Source organism: Eleutherodactylus coqui, chromosome 4 (assembly GCF_035609145.1).
Source record: "Eleutherodactylus coqui strain aEleCoq1 chromosome 4, aEleCoq1.hap1, whole genome shotgun sequence".
NCBI lineage: Eukaryota > Metazoa > Chordata > Amphibia > Anura > Eleutherodactylidae > Eleutherodactylus > Eleutherodactylus coqui.
The window spans coordinates 246,971,297-246,984,423 of NC_089840.1; the positions used below are offsets into that span (position 1 = coordinate 246,971,297).

Genomic DNA, 13,127 nt, shown 5'->3' on the forward strand with positions numbered 1-13,127 from the left:
CATACACAATGTTAATTGCGTATGGGCGATGGAACACTCGCATCCATTGACTTCAATGTAGGCTATCCGCACTAAAATAGGGTATGCTATTCTGCTTGTGGAATCTGCAATTCTTACCCACATGTCTGAGGGAAGCGTCAAACGTTCATGCCTTTCAATGCCCGTGTATTACCTCATATCTTCCGCGCAGATGGCGATTGCGGATTGCGCAATTAAAATCCGCCTGTGTGAGCCCGGCCTTATACTGTATGTATATTGTAGGCTTCGCTTGTATTTTAAGGGTTGAATTCCGAAGCATAAATAGGCATGCTGCAGATTCGTTCCGTAAAATTTCCACACTTTGTGAAGGAGAGTTTAGAACTCTGCATACGGCTTTAAATTTTCATGGTAGTTTTAACAGCTGAAATTCCGCAGCATTTCTGTCACATGTGAAGGCGGCTTAATTCTAGAACCTACATTGGCTACTGCTACCAATGAGAATGTCATGGAGGAAGGTGTAAGGGGTTGCAAAGTCATTTATAGAGAGTCACTGTGGCATACAAGGATCACCCTATAGCTGTGCATTGGTCTGGCTGCAGAACAATAGGTAATACATAAAAAAGAACTAAAGTACTAGATCACTGCCCCACTAAGTCAGTGCATGCACCAGCAGCTTGACTCTGTGTGCACCCCTACCATAGAGACAAATGAGAGGTGTGCATGCTGACTTTGTCGGGGGACACTGCAGGAATGAGGGGGGAGAGGGGGGGTGAGACCACTTCCTGGACTCTTTGTTCCATCACTCTACAGGTGCATTCAGACGACCGTATATCGGCTGGGTTTTCACGCCCAGCCGATATACGGAGTCCTTCTCTGCAGGGGGAGGAAGCTGGAAGAGACAGGAGCAGAGCTCTGAGCTCCCGCCTCCTCTCCACCCCTTCTCCGCCCCTCGCCACTATTTGCAATGGGAGGGGGCGGAACAGAGGTGGAGCTACATATTTAAAAAACTTATCTCCGCCCCCTCCCATTGCAAATAGTGGCGAGGAGCGGAGAGGAGGCAGGAGCTCAGAGCACTCCTCCCGGCTCCTCCAGCTTCCTCCCCCTGCAGAGAGGGACGCCGTATATTGGCTGGGCGTGAAAACCCAGCCGATATACGATCGTCTGAATGCTCCCTAATGTAGTTTATGAGATCCAAAGGCAATGACTGGTCCCCTTTAATATAAAATTAGCAAGTTATGAATGCACCCTCAGGTAGGTGTGTGAGTTTATCAGTACCTTGCACCTGTGCAATGCTCCTCTATATAGCATTTTGGCTGTCCGCATGCTGAGAGATGTGCTATTTCTACCTGCCCTTATATTTTGGTTAGTATATGGCTTCTTTCTGTGCTATTTTTTTTCTCCTAGCCTATATTGATACGCCCCCAAATAGGACATGCTGATTTTTTTTTTCTTGCAGGTGTGAGCGGCCCAATAGAAATAAATGGGCTTTTAGCACTATGTAATAGAAGGGCAACATACGCCTATGTGAGGGAGCCCTTAGTGCTGTGAACACTAACTCAGTTCTGTGTCTGTTACTACGAGCCATAAATCATTACAATAGGAGTATCTACTCCCATGATGCACTGGTGTATTGCATTATCTGTAACCAGGGGACTGCTGCAGCGGTTCCCCACTGTTCTAGTCTGCACACTTATGATCCGGGTTGATGTGGATCTCAGTTTGTTGCTGAAGAGTACAAACCTCTCTGTTCTGGTTTTCCATTAACCGGTTTCTGATTACACAAGCCATGGCACATGGGCCTTGTAGAAGCAGCTCCAGCAATTGATCTCCCTCTCTGCTGACCGTGGCTCTGTTGTCTCCTTGTGGTTCAGAGGGGCTCCTGGTGTCTCTCCTTCCAGATGCTGTACTCCCCTCGCAGGGATGTGTCTACAATGTCTAAGTCCCCGCAGCACCTTCACTTCTCAGACCTGCATCCTCAGACTGTCTCCACATCAGCACTCCTCTCTAGTCCTTGCACCCCTTCCTGTCAAGCTCTAGTGACTGTAGGACCTGTGACTTGACTGCACTGTCTGAATAAACCCTAACAAATTGCTGACCTTTGATGGCATATTAACTAGCTCTCGAAAGCTGCTCTCACACAGCCCCCTTTTCGCCACGATTAGCACAACGTTTCAAATGCCACCCTAATTGCAGTACACTGCCTCCATTGGTTTTTAATGGGGCATCGCATACTAGAGCTGGAACGTGGGGTTTCTAAGGCTGCATTCACATGAACGTATATCGGCTCGGTTTTCACGCCGAGCCGATATACGGTCTCTCTCTCTGCAGGGGGGGAGGCTGGAAGAGCCAGGAGCAGGAACTGAGCTCCAGCCCCTCTCTGCCTCCTCTCCGCTCCTCTGCACTATTTGCAATGGGGAGAGACGGGGTGGGGGCAGGGCTAATTCTTGGAACTTAGCCCCACCCCTGTTCCGCCTCCTTTCATTGCAAATAGTGCAGAGGGGCAGAGAGGAGGTGGGAGCTTAGTTCCTGCTCCTGGCTCTTCCATCCCCCCCCCCCCCCCCCCATGCAGATGAGGACGACGTATATCGGCTCGGCGTGAAAATTGAGCCGATATACGTTCGTGTGAATCCAGCCTAAAGATGCGGTTTTTCAAGTGCTATTTGCTCTATTTTCATGTATTTTAGCACTTTACGCTTTTTAACGCAGCTCATCACTCATCACAATGATAAACGCTGTGCAATGCTTTAAAAGATGCCACTAGAAAAACACTGATTTTCAACGCAGTTTTGTGAATGCATGTGTGAGAGCTACCAAAGGCTGCGTTCCCACATAAAGGTACCGGATGGCAGCTAAAACTTCGCTCATCCATGGCTGCCAATAGCCATACAATCCTTATTGGCAAGGCTTTGCATTGGTGGCATCTCAGCCGCAGGCCCAGTACCTATATGTGGGAGCGCACCCTAACTACTCTACTCAACAGCTGCAAAAGCTCAGAGGGAATATACATTATGGCTGCTGGCTTGTAATATGTAACCATGGAGACCCGAGTTTGCATTGGAGCTGTATACATAATCTATATTTAATCAAAGCAATTTGTAAAACTGCTTTATTTTATATACATTGGTGGAATATTCCAATCATTAGATAGGCATATGACAGAATATGGTTGCACGCTATAAACCCTGTGCCGTCTGATTCTGCAGTCGTCTCCTCTTCCATGTTAACCTACATTCTTTAAGTTGGCAAGAAGTAGAAGAAAGACGGGAGTATGACTGACTGTTTTAAGCTGCACAGATAAGATATGTATGCCTATGCAAACCTGTGGGGTATTACTACGCAGCAATCGAAGTTAGAAGCCCTAAATAAAAAATGAGCAATGTACAAAAAAAGGACCTAAAATATCTGGCGTGCTTATCGACATGCAGCACACAGGGCTGCAGCAGCTGCGAATAGAACCCTATAAGTAGTAACTGTTGGGTTTGTAATGGCCATCTGCTATCACAGTCAAACACTTTGCATCTTCCCCTTTGATACAACACATTTCCGATTAACCTAGAGTTCTATACTGATGTAGATGCATGCTGTCCCCTCCCTAAATCACTGCCTAGCCTGAATCACACAAATGGGAGAAATCTTCTACCTGCTGGGCACTACTAGACTTTTTTTTCGATATAGGGCATGCTTGCATAGAAAGCAAGCAAGCGAACTATCTCCAATAAGAAAACAATGCTGCCTGTCCAATAGGGAGGTCCTGCTTTCTCCAATCAGGCATTGCAATACATCACAACTCCAGCTGAACTGGTTAACAGCTTCAATTGCCCTGGTAAAATCCAGGAGCTGAGTGTGCAGTGTGCTGCTGCCACTTTTCTCTGTGAGCTTGCAAGAAGCAGAAGAGATGATGAATTCAGAGGAGAAAGAAGCTTTAAGTGAACTGGCTGCTGCTGCTGCTTTTTGCATGATTCCACCCAAGATCTCCCTATTTTCTTTTTTCTACTCTGGTCACTGGGACTGATTAATTAGTCATAAGATGGCTGCTGGTAATGTATTTCTGTGGAGCAGACTCTGCCATAGGCTTCACACTGGAAGAGGACAGTGACTGAGCTCCCAACAGTTTGTCAGGCTCCTGTTCTGTTGTCAGATTTCTGCTATCTTTCTGGAAAAAGCTGGGGGCACTTGGTAGATCACAGCCCTGCTCCCTCTACATGGCACTATCAGAGGTACAGTACTCGTAGACAGCCCTAGTTGCTGATGTGGATACTTTGTAACACTTCTGCTATCTCTGTTTTATGTATCAAAGTAGGTTACTCTAAATATTTATTGTTGCCCATTCATTTGGTATTTACAGCTGGATCAGCTTTTGCTTTGTCTAGGGGAAGCATATATTGTCCAGGGTCTGATGAAGAATAGCAAGGGGGTTTATATGCTGGTGTAATGCAATGATCAGTTTACATTTGGTTGTGCTAATACAGCATTCATGTATTATACAAGTTGTATACAATACTGTGCAAAAAATTTTTAGGCAGGTTTGGGGAAAAAATGCTGCAAAGTAAGGAATTTTTTTTTCAAAAAATAGAAGTGTCTAATTTTGTCTAGTAACAAAATGCAAAGTGAATAAAGACAACAGAAATCCAAATCAAATCCGTACTTGGTGTGATCGCTCTTTTTGCCTTTAAAACCGCAGCCATTCTTCTAGGCACACTTGCACACAGTTTTTGAAGAAACTCTGCAGATTCAGAATCTGTGTTGCAAACATCTTGGAGAACTAACCACAGTGGATGTAGCTTTGCTTTAGTCATGTAATCTCAGACAGACTCTATGTTGGGATCAGGGCTCTGTGGGGCCATATAATCACTTCCAGGACTCCTTGTTCTTCTTTACTCTGAAGATGGTAAAATTGGCTGTATGTTTTTGGTCACTGTCCTGCTGTAAAAAAATTCTTTCTTTATAGTGTTTTATTTTTTTCTGTCTGCACAGTACTATATCTCGCACTATACTGTATGGTCCATGTATCTATCCTGTGCTGTAGTGTATAGGGCACCTGGTACAAGTAAACTTCATTCAGAGGAACCTGCTTAGAGCATTGATCAGATGTTCAGTGATGGGGATGATGATGATACCCTACTGGGATAGACTAAAATAAAGTCACTATCTAGTACACTTTTTTAAAATCAAATGTGATACCTTTAACATATAACCTAACATGTATATACAATCCAATTTTTCGATTTCAGTCATCTGGTACCCCCCCCCCTCCCCCCTTAACACCATTGACATGTAACCTTCGTGCTTATGACATTCTCATTGGATTTGAACCTATGATCAAATTGTTGCTAGACAGTTCTAGCCACCGAGATTTCCTGCATGTATTTCTTATGCATTTGTATTGCTCTAATTGCAGTTTGTACGCTGTTTGCTTTCATTGCGGTGACTTTGATATTTATATATACAATTTTAGATGGTTTGTGATTTCTCTGTATTTTGTAAGGGGGGTGGGGGGGTCATGTGTAAAACTTGTTTCTATGGCGATCTTACAAATGAGGAAAGTCACAATGTACTGTATCCCATCTGTGCAATGTAATGATGGCATAAGGTGGAATACGTCAGATGAGACCCCTTATGGCAATTGTGTTGTACATGTCCTGCAAAAAAAAGACCCTTTTTTTAAAAAATTTTTTTTTTAAGTTTAGAAATGTCATGTCGCACTATGTACAGCACTTTACTCATGCCCCCTGTTGGAAAATTGTTGCTGTAGTCAAAACTAGTAAAAAAAAAAAATAAAAAAAAATTGCTAAAAATATTTCCCTCCGTATATTTTGTGCGTTGCTCTGTCATTTTCCAGGATGTCCTTCAGTTACTTTCCAGCTCGGACTTTATGACCCCCTATGTACTTTATGACCCGCTATATGTTTGTAATATAGCATAGAGCTACTAACAGTCTTATAATTCACTTCACCGGCATTGCTCAGTATATGGCTCTCCAAAGGGTTCACCATCTCTCTTTAGGGCTTATTAACAGGTCAGTATTTTGTAAGCCAAAACCGAGAGCGGGTCCAAAATACGGAAGAAATGCAAATCTTCCCATTATACTTTCTCCCTGTATGTTCCACTCCTGGTTTTGGCTTATAAAGTACTGATGTGTGATAAGCTCTTAACTTGGTAATTTCCCTACACCTATACTACATGTCCAGTCCTGGGAACCCAATTTTAGATTGGAACTCTCCATAAGGCAAAACCATATACAAGCTACTGATATCTGGAAGTGTTTACTTCAAGGTTGTCTAGTAAATCCAATGAACATCCATCCTGACTATTGGCTAGAATGGACCTTCTGTGGTCCACGAGAGTCAATGGACCTGCCAATCCAACCCAGCGGCTCCCGCACTGCCTTGTGTTCCAATGTGGCTACTCTCTACCAATTGACACTGAGCCCGGTTCCCTTCTGCACTCTTGTACCCCAGCTGTACTGATGAAGAGGTCTTGCACCCTGAAACACGTCTGTGCTGGTTTTAACCTTATACAGGAGAAGTTGGTCACCAATTCACAAACTTGCTGCTTCTACTTCATCCTGCGGAAGGCTGCTCCACTCCACCAAGTTTTTGCCTATCCACTCCATATTATATCGCACCTGCTTTTGGCAGGGCATTATCTGGTTGGGCAACACCATGGTTCCCCAACCAACTTTTTATCCTAACAGTCCTACTTTTACTACATAGACACATTTGCATCTATTTGGGTTTGCTCCACCAACTACTCTCATTATCACTCTATGGTACGCCCTTGCTCTTGTCCATCGGGTGTTTGATATTGCATATCCGCCCTAAATAATGGAGCTGAGCTTTAATACCTGTGAACAGAAATGGTGCTGTTCCTGGGAATAAAAGTAGACCCTTTGAAGTGTCTTTAATAGTTAATACATGTTACCTGAGTTTCAATCCTGTTTGATTCATATTGCATGTTTTGTAAGAGCTCTAATGGTTTTCATCAGAAATAATAAAGATAAGAGACTGTGTATACACCGGGGACATTGCTGCACATGTTCAAAGCATATCGAATATGGTCCATTAATTCTCAGCAGCGCGTCCTAAGCATTTGATGCTATATGTGCACATAGGAGTCTGGCTTCTCATAGGTTTGTCTTACCTGAAGTGCTGGAGAAAAATGCCCAGTTTGACACGTTCTGTTTAATGTGGTGAAACAAGCGCCTTTCTCTAACCTCCCAGTTTTTCTCATTATGTATCATAAAGTGGAGCAGAAACATTTTTTTTCCTCCACAGTATGAAATTGAAATGTCTGTCTGTTGTATTATGGAATAAAAGCAGGTCAGTACGACAAGACATCTTTTGTATATGAAGGTAGTAAATGGCAGAGCTGACTAGTTCACCGTAATGGACTTGTATACTGCTTTTCGGCTTTTATTCCCTCATATGCATTATTTGTTGAGCCATTAATAAAATAAACATCCATTTGTATTATATGATCAACAGAAGGCTGTGCCGAAACTGTTGCATGGTGTAAATTATTTAATAGATGTCCTTGAATTTGTCCACTTTTAGTAAGTCTTGACATGTTTAGCTATTCTATTAGTTTAATAGGGTAAAAGGTTGTTGACAACCATTAATGGCAGCCATTATAGCGCCGGTAGAAGTTGCCCTAAATGATACATTCATCTGATGAAATTGCCATTAAGGACCGTCTACACTGACATTGTCATGTAGCTTTCACGGATATTGAAAAACGTGTACACACGCGTTTGGAGCATGGGGTTTTAAATCTTATGCGCGATATACATTTTTAATATGCTTTGATTTTAATTTTTTACGTGAAAAAAAGTATATGGTTTTTATTGTAATCTCATTGACCGGGGTCTGCCGCTTGGGATCCCCACCTATCAGCTGATCGTCCAGCTCGTTGCCTAGTGCAGTGGGTTGGTGTCAGTGGACAGAAGTAGTGCGGGTGCTTTCTTTACTGCCATTGAAATCAATAGGAGAGCTGCTACTGCACTTCTGTTGACCTATGCAGAGGATAGGCAATCAGAAATAAGCGCAGGTGACCCCCTTTAAATTTTGGAATTCAACACCGAATTTTGGGTCTTTTGTGACAGAGCATAAAGGAGAGCTCAGAAAAATGTATACAAACGTAAACCTATACATTTTCCATTGACTGCAGTGCAATTTTTTTCCTGCCTTTTTTGGGCGATTAAGTGTGTAGTAGGCTATGCTTTTTGATCCCATCTTTCTTGGGACTCCATTCTCATGACTAGATTGGGGCTCTATGTGGAGCTCCACTGTGTTCCATGTGGAGAGCATGCCGTAGCTTGTTAGTACAGTACTGAAGGGACCTTGTGTGCTTCCACAATGGTTTTATCCATATGACTCTACTTTTGGCCGGGAAGAGGAAGGGTGGGGGGGGGGGATTGAGTATGGCAAACACTCTCTTGCAAAAAGTTAGCTTTGCTCTGAATTCAAACTGGAAGCTTGCTAAAACCCCAAAACTGATGTATAGCACTAAGTCATAAGAGCCCTTTGTCTAAGAGCCATTAAAGCCCTGTATAATACTCAGCTTGTTAGTGCTATACACTGGTGTTCAAGATTAGCGTTGAGTGAACCGAATCAGTAGAACTATTTCAATAGAACTTTGCTAAAAACTCAGTTTGGGTTTGTGCAGAACCGAACTTCTAGCATAGTGTGACTCGAAACAGGGTAATGCTGGCTCGGTTAGCTCAACAGTAAACGCTCTAATCAAGTGTGTGTCTAACATAATAGTCTTCAAATGTTGTATGTAGAAGTTACAGAGCTCCTTTAACATTTTTGAGGTTCTTGTAGAGGTGAGAGCTCTGCTCCAGTGCTAAACGTCAATGCCCTACATGCGTCACTCCTCCTTTTCGAGTGACTTCACACAGGTTTTTGTGGCAGTTTGTTATGCAGTTTTTTTGAGCTGAACCAGAAGTGGATTCCAAAGGACTGTAAAATCAAAAGGCCTTCTATGTCTTTTCTTTTGGATCCACTTTTGACTTTGGCTTGAAAAACTGCCCCCAAAAACCTGTACGAAACGACCCTTCTACATTCATTGCGACGCAAGGGAGGGGAACTGGCTTGAGGACAACTCTTCTATGTTGCATGTAGAACTGAAAGAATTAAAAAAAATTCCACCTGTTCTGTGCCTGATGGGAACCCTTTTGCTTTATTCAAATTTTAAGAATACATTCTGAAGCTACAGAAACCATTTAAAGCAGTGGTGTAACTATAAGGGGGAGGGGAGGGGGGTTGCACTTGAGCCTAGGAGCCTTAGGGGGCCCATAAGGTCTCTCTTCTCCATATAGGGAGCCCAGTACTATGAATAAAGCATTATAGTTGGGGGCCCTGTTACAGGTTTTGCATTGGGGCTCAGAAGCTTCAAGTTGCGCCTCTGATTTAAAGTCAGTGGCTTCTGTACCGAATGCGACCATCAAGTTGTGTAAAAGTTGTAAGAAGTCACTTAAAGTTTTTTACACTTGTAGCATTCACTCTTAGTATCATTTATGCAAAAGCGAAGGCGTCGGGAAGAAAAGTCCAAGGAAAAGAATCATTGATAGTAATCCCAGTTGATCGAATTTCTACAGCCCAAAACTCAAACAGTATCTCAAGGCTAATCAGAGGCGAGAAGAATACGTACAGCTTATACACTCTGTAAAAGGCTGTTAGAACAAGCTGTACCTCTGTAAATGTAGATTTTTAATACCACAATAATCACACAAGTCCAGCAGTTTAGTCCTTGCATCGGTTTCTGCTGCTTTATCAAATACATGCAATTAGTAAGAGATCCTTAATGACTGTACTTCACAAGAACATGACTCATAAGTGTAATGTTCTGCAGTCGTCCTCTTCCTCCCATGTACTTCCATCTACAGGACATGCTGCTTTACAGGGACATATTTAAGTTTCACACATTTTTATGCTATTTAAAGCCTTCATTGCATTGCAGATTTAGTGAAGCAATCAGTCGGGGAGGTTTTGTCTTAGAACAAAGCCTGTTGAGGTAACAAAGTTACGAGTGTAATCAAAGTGACAGATCTAACTCTAAAGTATAAAACTTCAGTGTATAATACTGCGATTTGTCTCCTATCCACTAACTACGTATATTGGGAGATGGTCTAGTTCCTGCAGTCTTGGTTTTCTTTCTTCTGTAAACATTGAGTAACTCTACATACTATAAATGCTACTACTGAGGCCGGAATCACACGGGCGATTGCAATCTGAAGAAAGGGGCCTTTTCCTTTTTTTTTCTTCTTTCTCTCCATGCTCTTCTGCATTTTTTTCCATCTATTTTCACATGAGTATAAATAAGAAATAATCTTAAATTAAACATACAAGCTCTGCACTTCCTGCTTTTTTTTGTCTTTTTTTTCTTATGATCCCCACTAAAGAACATAACGGATGACTAAATTCCTTTCCTTCCTCCTCCACGCTTGACTATACTTGCTTTACAAACTTTTTAGCTGTACTTTGTATTGCATTCCATATTCCTGCATCAAGTGGTCAGTTATAGTATTCATGTACGATCGCCTTTAGTCTGTTGGTTAATGCCTAGTATCTCTGTTCTATAGCAGTTATCTGTAACACAGCCCCAGTGCACCCCGAACTGTGGGGCAACAGAACGTGTACCTCGGCTCCATTCACTTCAATGGGACTGCTGGAGATACTATAGCAGAGCGCTTGAACTTGGCTTTCGCTAGCAGTCCTATTGAAGTGAATGGAGATGTGTGTCCTCTGCCCCTTTTAACAGCTTCCAATCCACTGTCTGGCGTCTAAAGACATTATGATTTAAGGCTGTACAGCTCCAATGTTGGAAGACGTCAGTCAGGGTTCTCTTACTGCATATTGCCAGCCTCTCTGCTGTTGGAGCCTTTCCAACGTGTCACCTCATGCAGTACTGGCTTTAGCCAGCAGATAGCGCTGTTGTATAACGGCAGAAAAAGAGTAAGCTCCCTAGGAAAACCAGGATACAAATCGGATTGAAAAGGGTTAAAGGGTTAACCCAGATCCTCATGTATCATTTATATTAATACTGAATGACTTCTAGGAGCCACCCACAGCTGGTCATCCAGGCAGTATCTGTGCGTCTTCACACATTTTTAGGAATTTCAAGTATCTATCATAGTCCTCTTCACACATCTTCCATTACTGATGCAGTTTGTATGGCAACTTATGTGTCTTGAGGATCCTTATAATAATTGTTTGACTCCCACCATAATCCAAAGCCAATCTTCTGGTGCTTTCCCGTGGATTCTTCTGGAAAATGGCTAGCACGGCTGGGGATTAGGAAACTCTGCTCAGATGACCAGTTTTTGGTTTGTCCTGGACACCTCCCAGTTTCCTGATAGTTTGTGCACTCACTGTCTGTCTTTCTGGCTGTTCTTGATTGAAGGCTTTGGTAACCTCAGGTGAACCTCTGTTACCGACCTTCAGGATGATCTCATTTCTGTCCTGGATTGTTAACGACCTCTCCTGGTACCTGAAAAGACAGACGATAAGTATTTTCCATGCCACATAATTCAACACAACTTTATTAATACTTAACATGACATCATCCATAACTCAAATAACTGCGCATGTTGGATTCTGATGGAATTCTACCCTTAACCCCTTGAGTGGCACGCCCGGAAAAGTTCCGTGACAAGCTCCACTGCTCATAGCAACATAGCCCGGAAGATTTCCGGGCTATGTATCACTATGGGAGCTGCAGAGCACAATGCCACAAGCTGTGACAGTGTGCTCTGCCTGCACAGACCCACAGAGAACAAAGCAAGGGCTTTGAAAAACCAGCAGAAGATATTGCCGACATGTCGGCAATGTCCTGCTTTGTTTACAGGTTGCCATAGAGACCATCGGCTTGTCAGAAGCAAGCCGATGGTCTCTGTGGCAGGGAGAGCTGGTTGTTAGCTGTCAGAGGACAGCTAGGTACTAGCTCTTACAGCAGAGATCAGAGAAAACCTCCGATCTCTGCTGTGTTAACCCTTTACATGCTGCAGTCTATGTGACTGCAGCATGTAAAGGGCTGTCACTGCAGCATGTAAAGGGCTGTCACCATCGGACCCCTGGAATGTGATCAGGGGTCCTGATGGGTCCCTGTGGAAGTCCCCTAAAGGGACAAAAAAAAAAAAAAAATTTAAAAAAAATAATAAAAAAAAAAAGTAAAAAAATTATTTAAAAAATTAAAACACTTGTCTCCCTTTACTTTGTAAAAAATCAAAAATACAATCACACATGTGGTATCCATGTGCATCGTAATGACCCAGAGAAGGAAGTTAATACATTATTTAACCCCTTAATGACATGGCCCCTTTTTCTTTTTTCCCCATTTCTTTTTTTCCTCCCCCCTGTTTAAAAAATCACAACTTGTCCCGCAAAAAACAAGCCCTTATATGGCCATGTCAATGGAAAAATGAAAAAGTTATGGCTCTTGAGACACAACTGCAAAACTAGTTGAAATTCAATGATTAGACCATTTTAAAAAACCTGCCCTGGTGGGCACGACAGGGTGGTAGGAAACCTGCCACTCAAGGGGTTAAATCATGTATCCCATGAAGTTTCTTGGGCTGAATGTAAGATGGCGATGGCACCATTATAATGCCCAAGTTTTCTTCAACTAAGTGTTCAACAAAGTTCCCTACTTGTATCTCTTTTCATCTACAAGATCATCTGGGTGGCCCTGACTTTTGAATCTCCAAGTATAGTTAACTCTGTGCTTTCTGCTAAACTGTTCAGAAGATGGAATATGGGTACTAGGAACACCTCTAAGTCTACCATGTGGTAAGATTAGAACTTTTTAATAGTTGATGGCACTCATCACGAACGATGTGTTCTTACTTTGCCATTAATACTTTTGATAGGGAATTCTAGAATTTCCTAAGTGTCCATTGTATGATCCCTCAGGCCTCGGTCAGACGACCGTTTTTTTTGCCGCGATTTGCGGATCGCATGACCGATGCGCATCCGCAAATCGCGTGACCGGGGCCGACGATTCGCCGAAAAATCTGCAGCTAGCAGCGTTTTCAGCGAAACGGGCCCGATCAAAGGAGCGCTGTCCGCCCATTGAAATTCAATGTAGCCGGCAATACAGCTGACTCCATTGAAAGCAATGGGCTGCCAGCGAGCGCAGGATGAATTTTC

At 43.0% G+C, this 13,127-nt stretch overlaps 1 protein-coding gene across 1 annotated transcript in view; it reads left to right on the plus strand.

Annotated features, from left to right (window-relative positions):
- The first annotated feature begins 3,826 nt into the window (after nt 1-3,826).
- The window catches only part of LOC136624914 (heparan sulfate glucosamine 3-O-sulfotransferase 1-like), a 145,334-nt gene continuing 136,033 nt past the window's right edge, over nt 3,827-13,127 (plus strand). The window contains exon 1 of the mRNA XM_066598829.1: nt 3,827-4,196. The gene's annotated coding sequence lies outside the window, so the exon portion shown is untranslated. The remainder of the gene's footprint in view (nt 4,197-13,127) is intronic.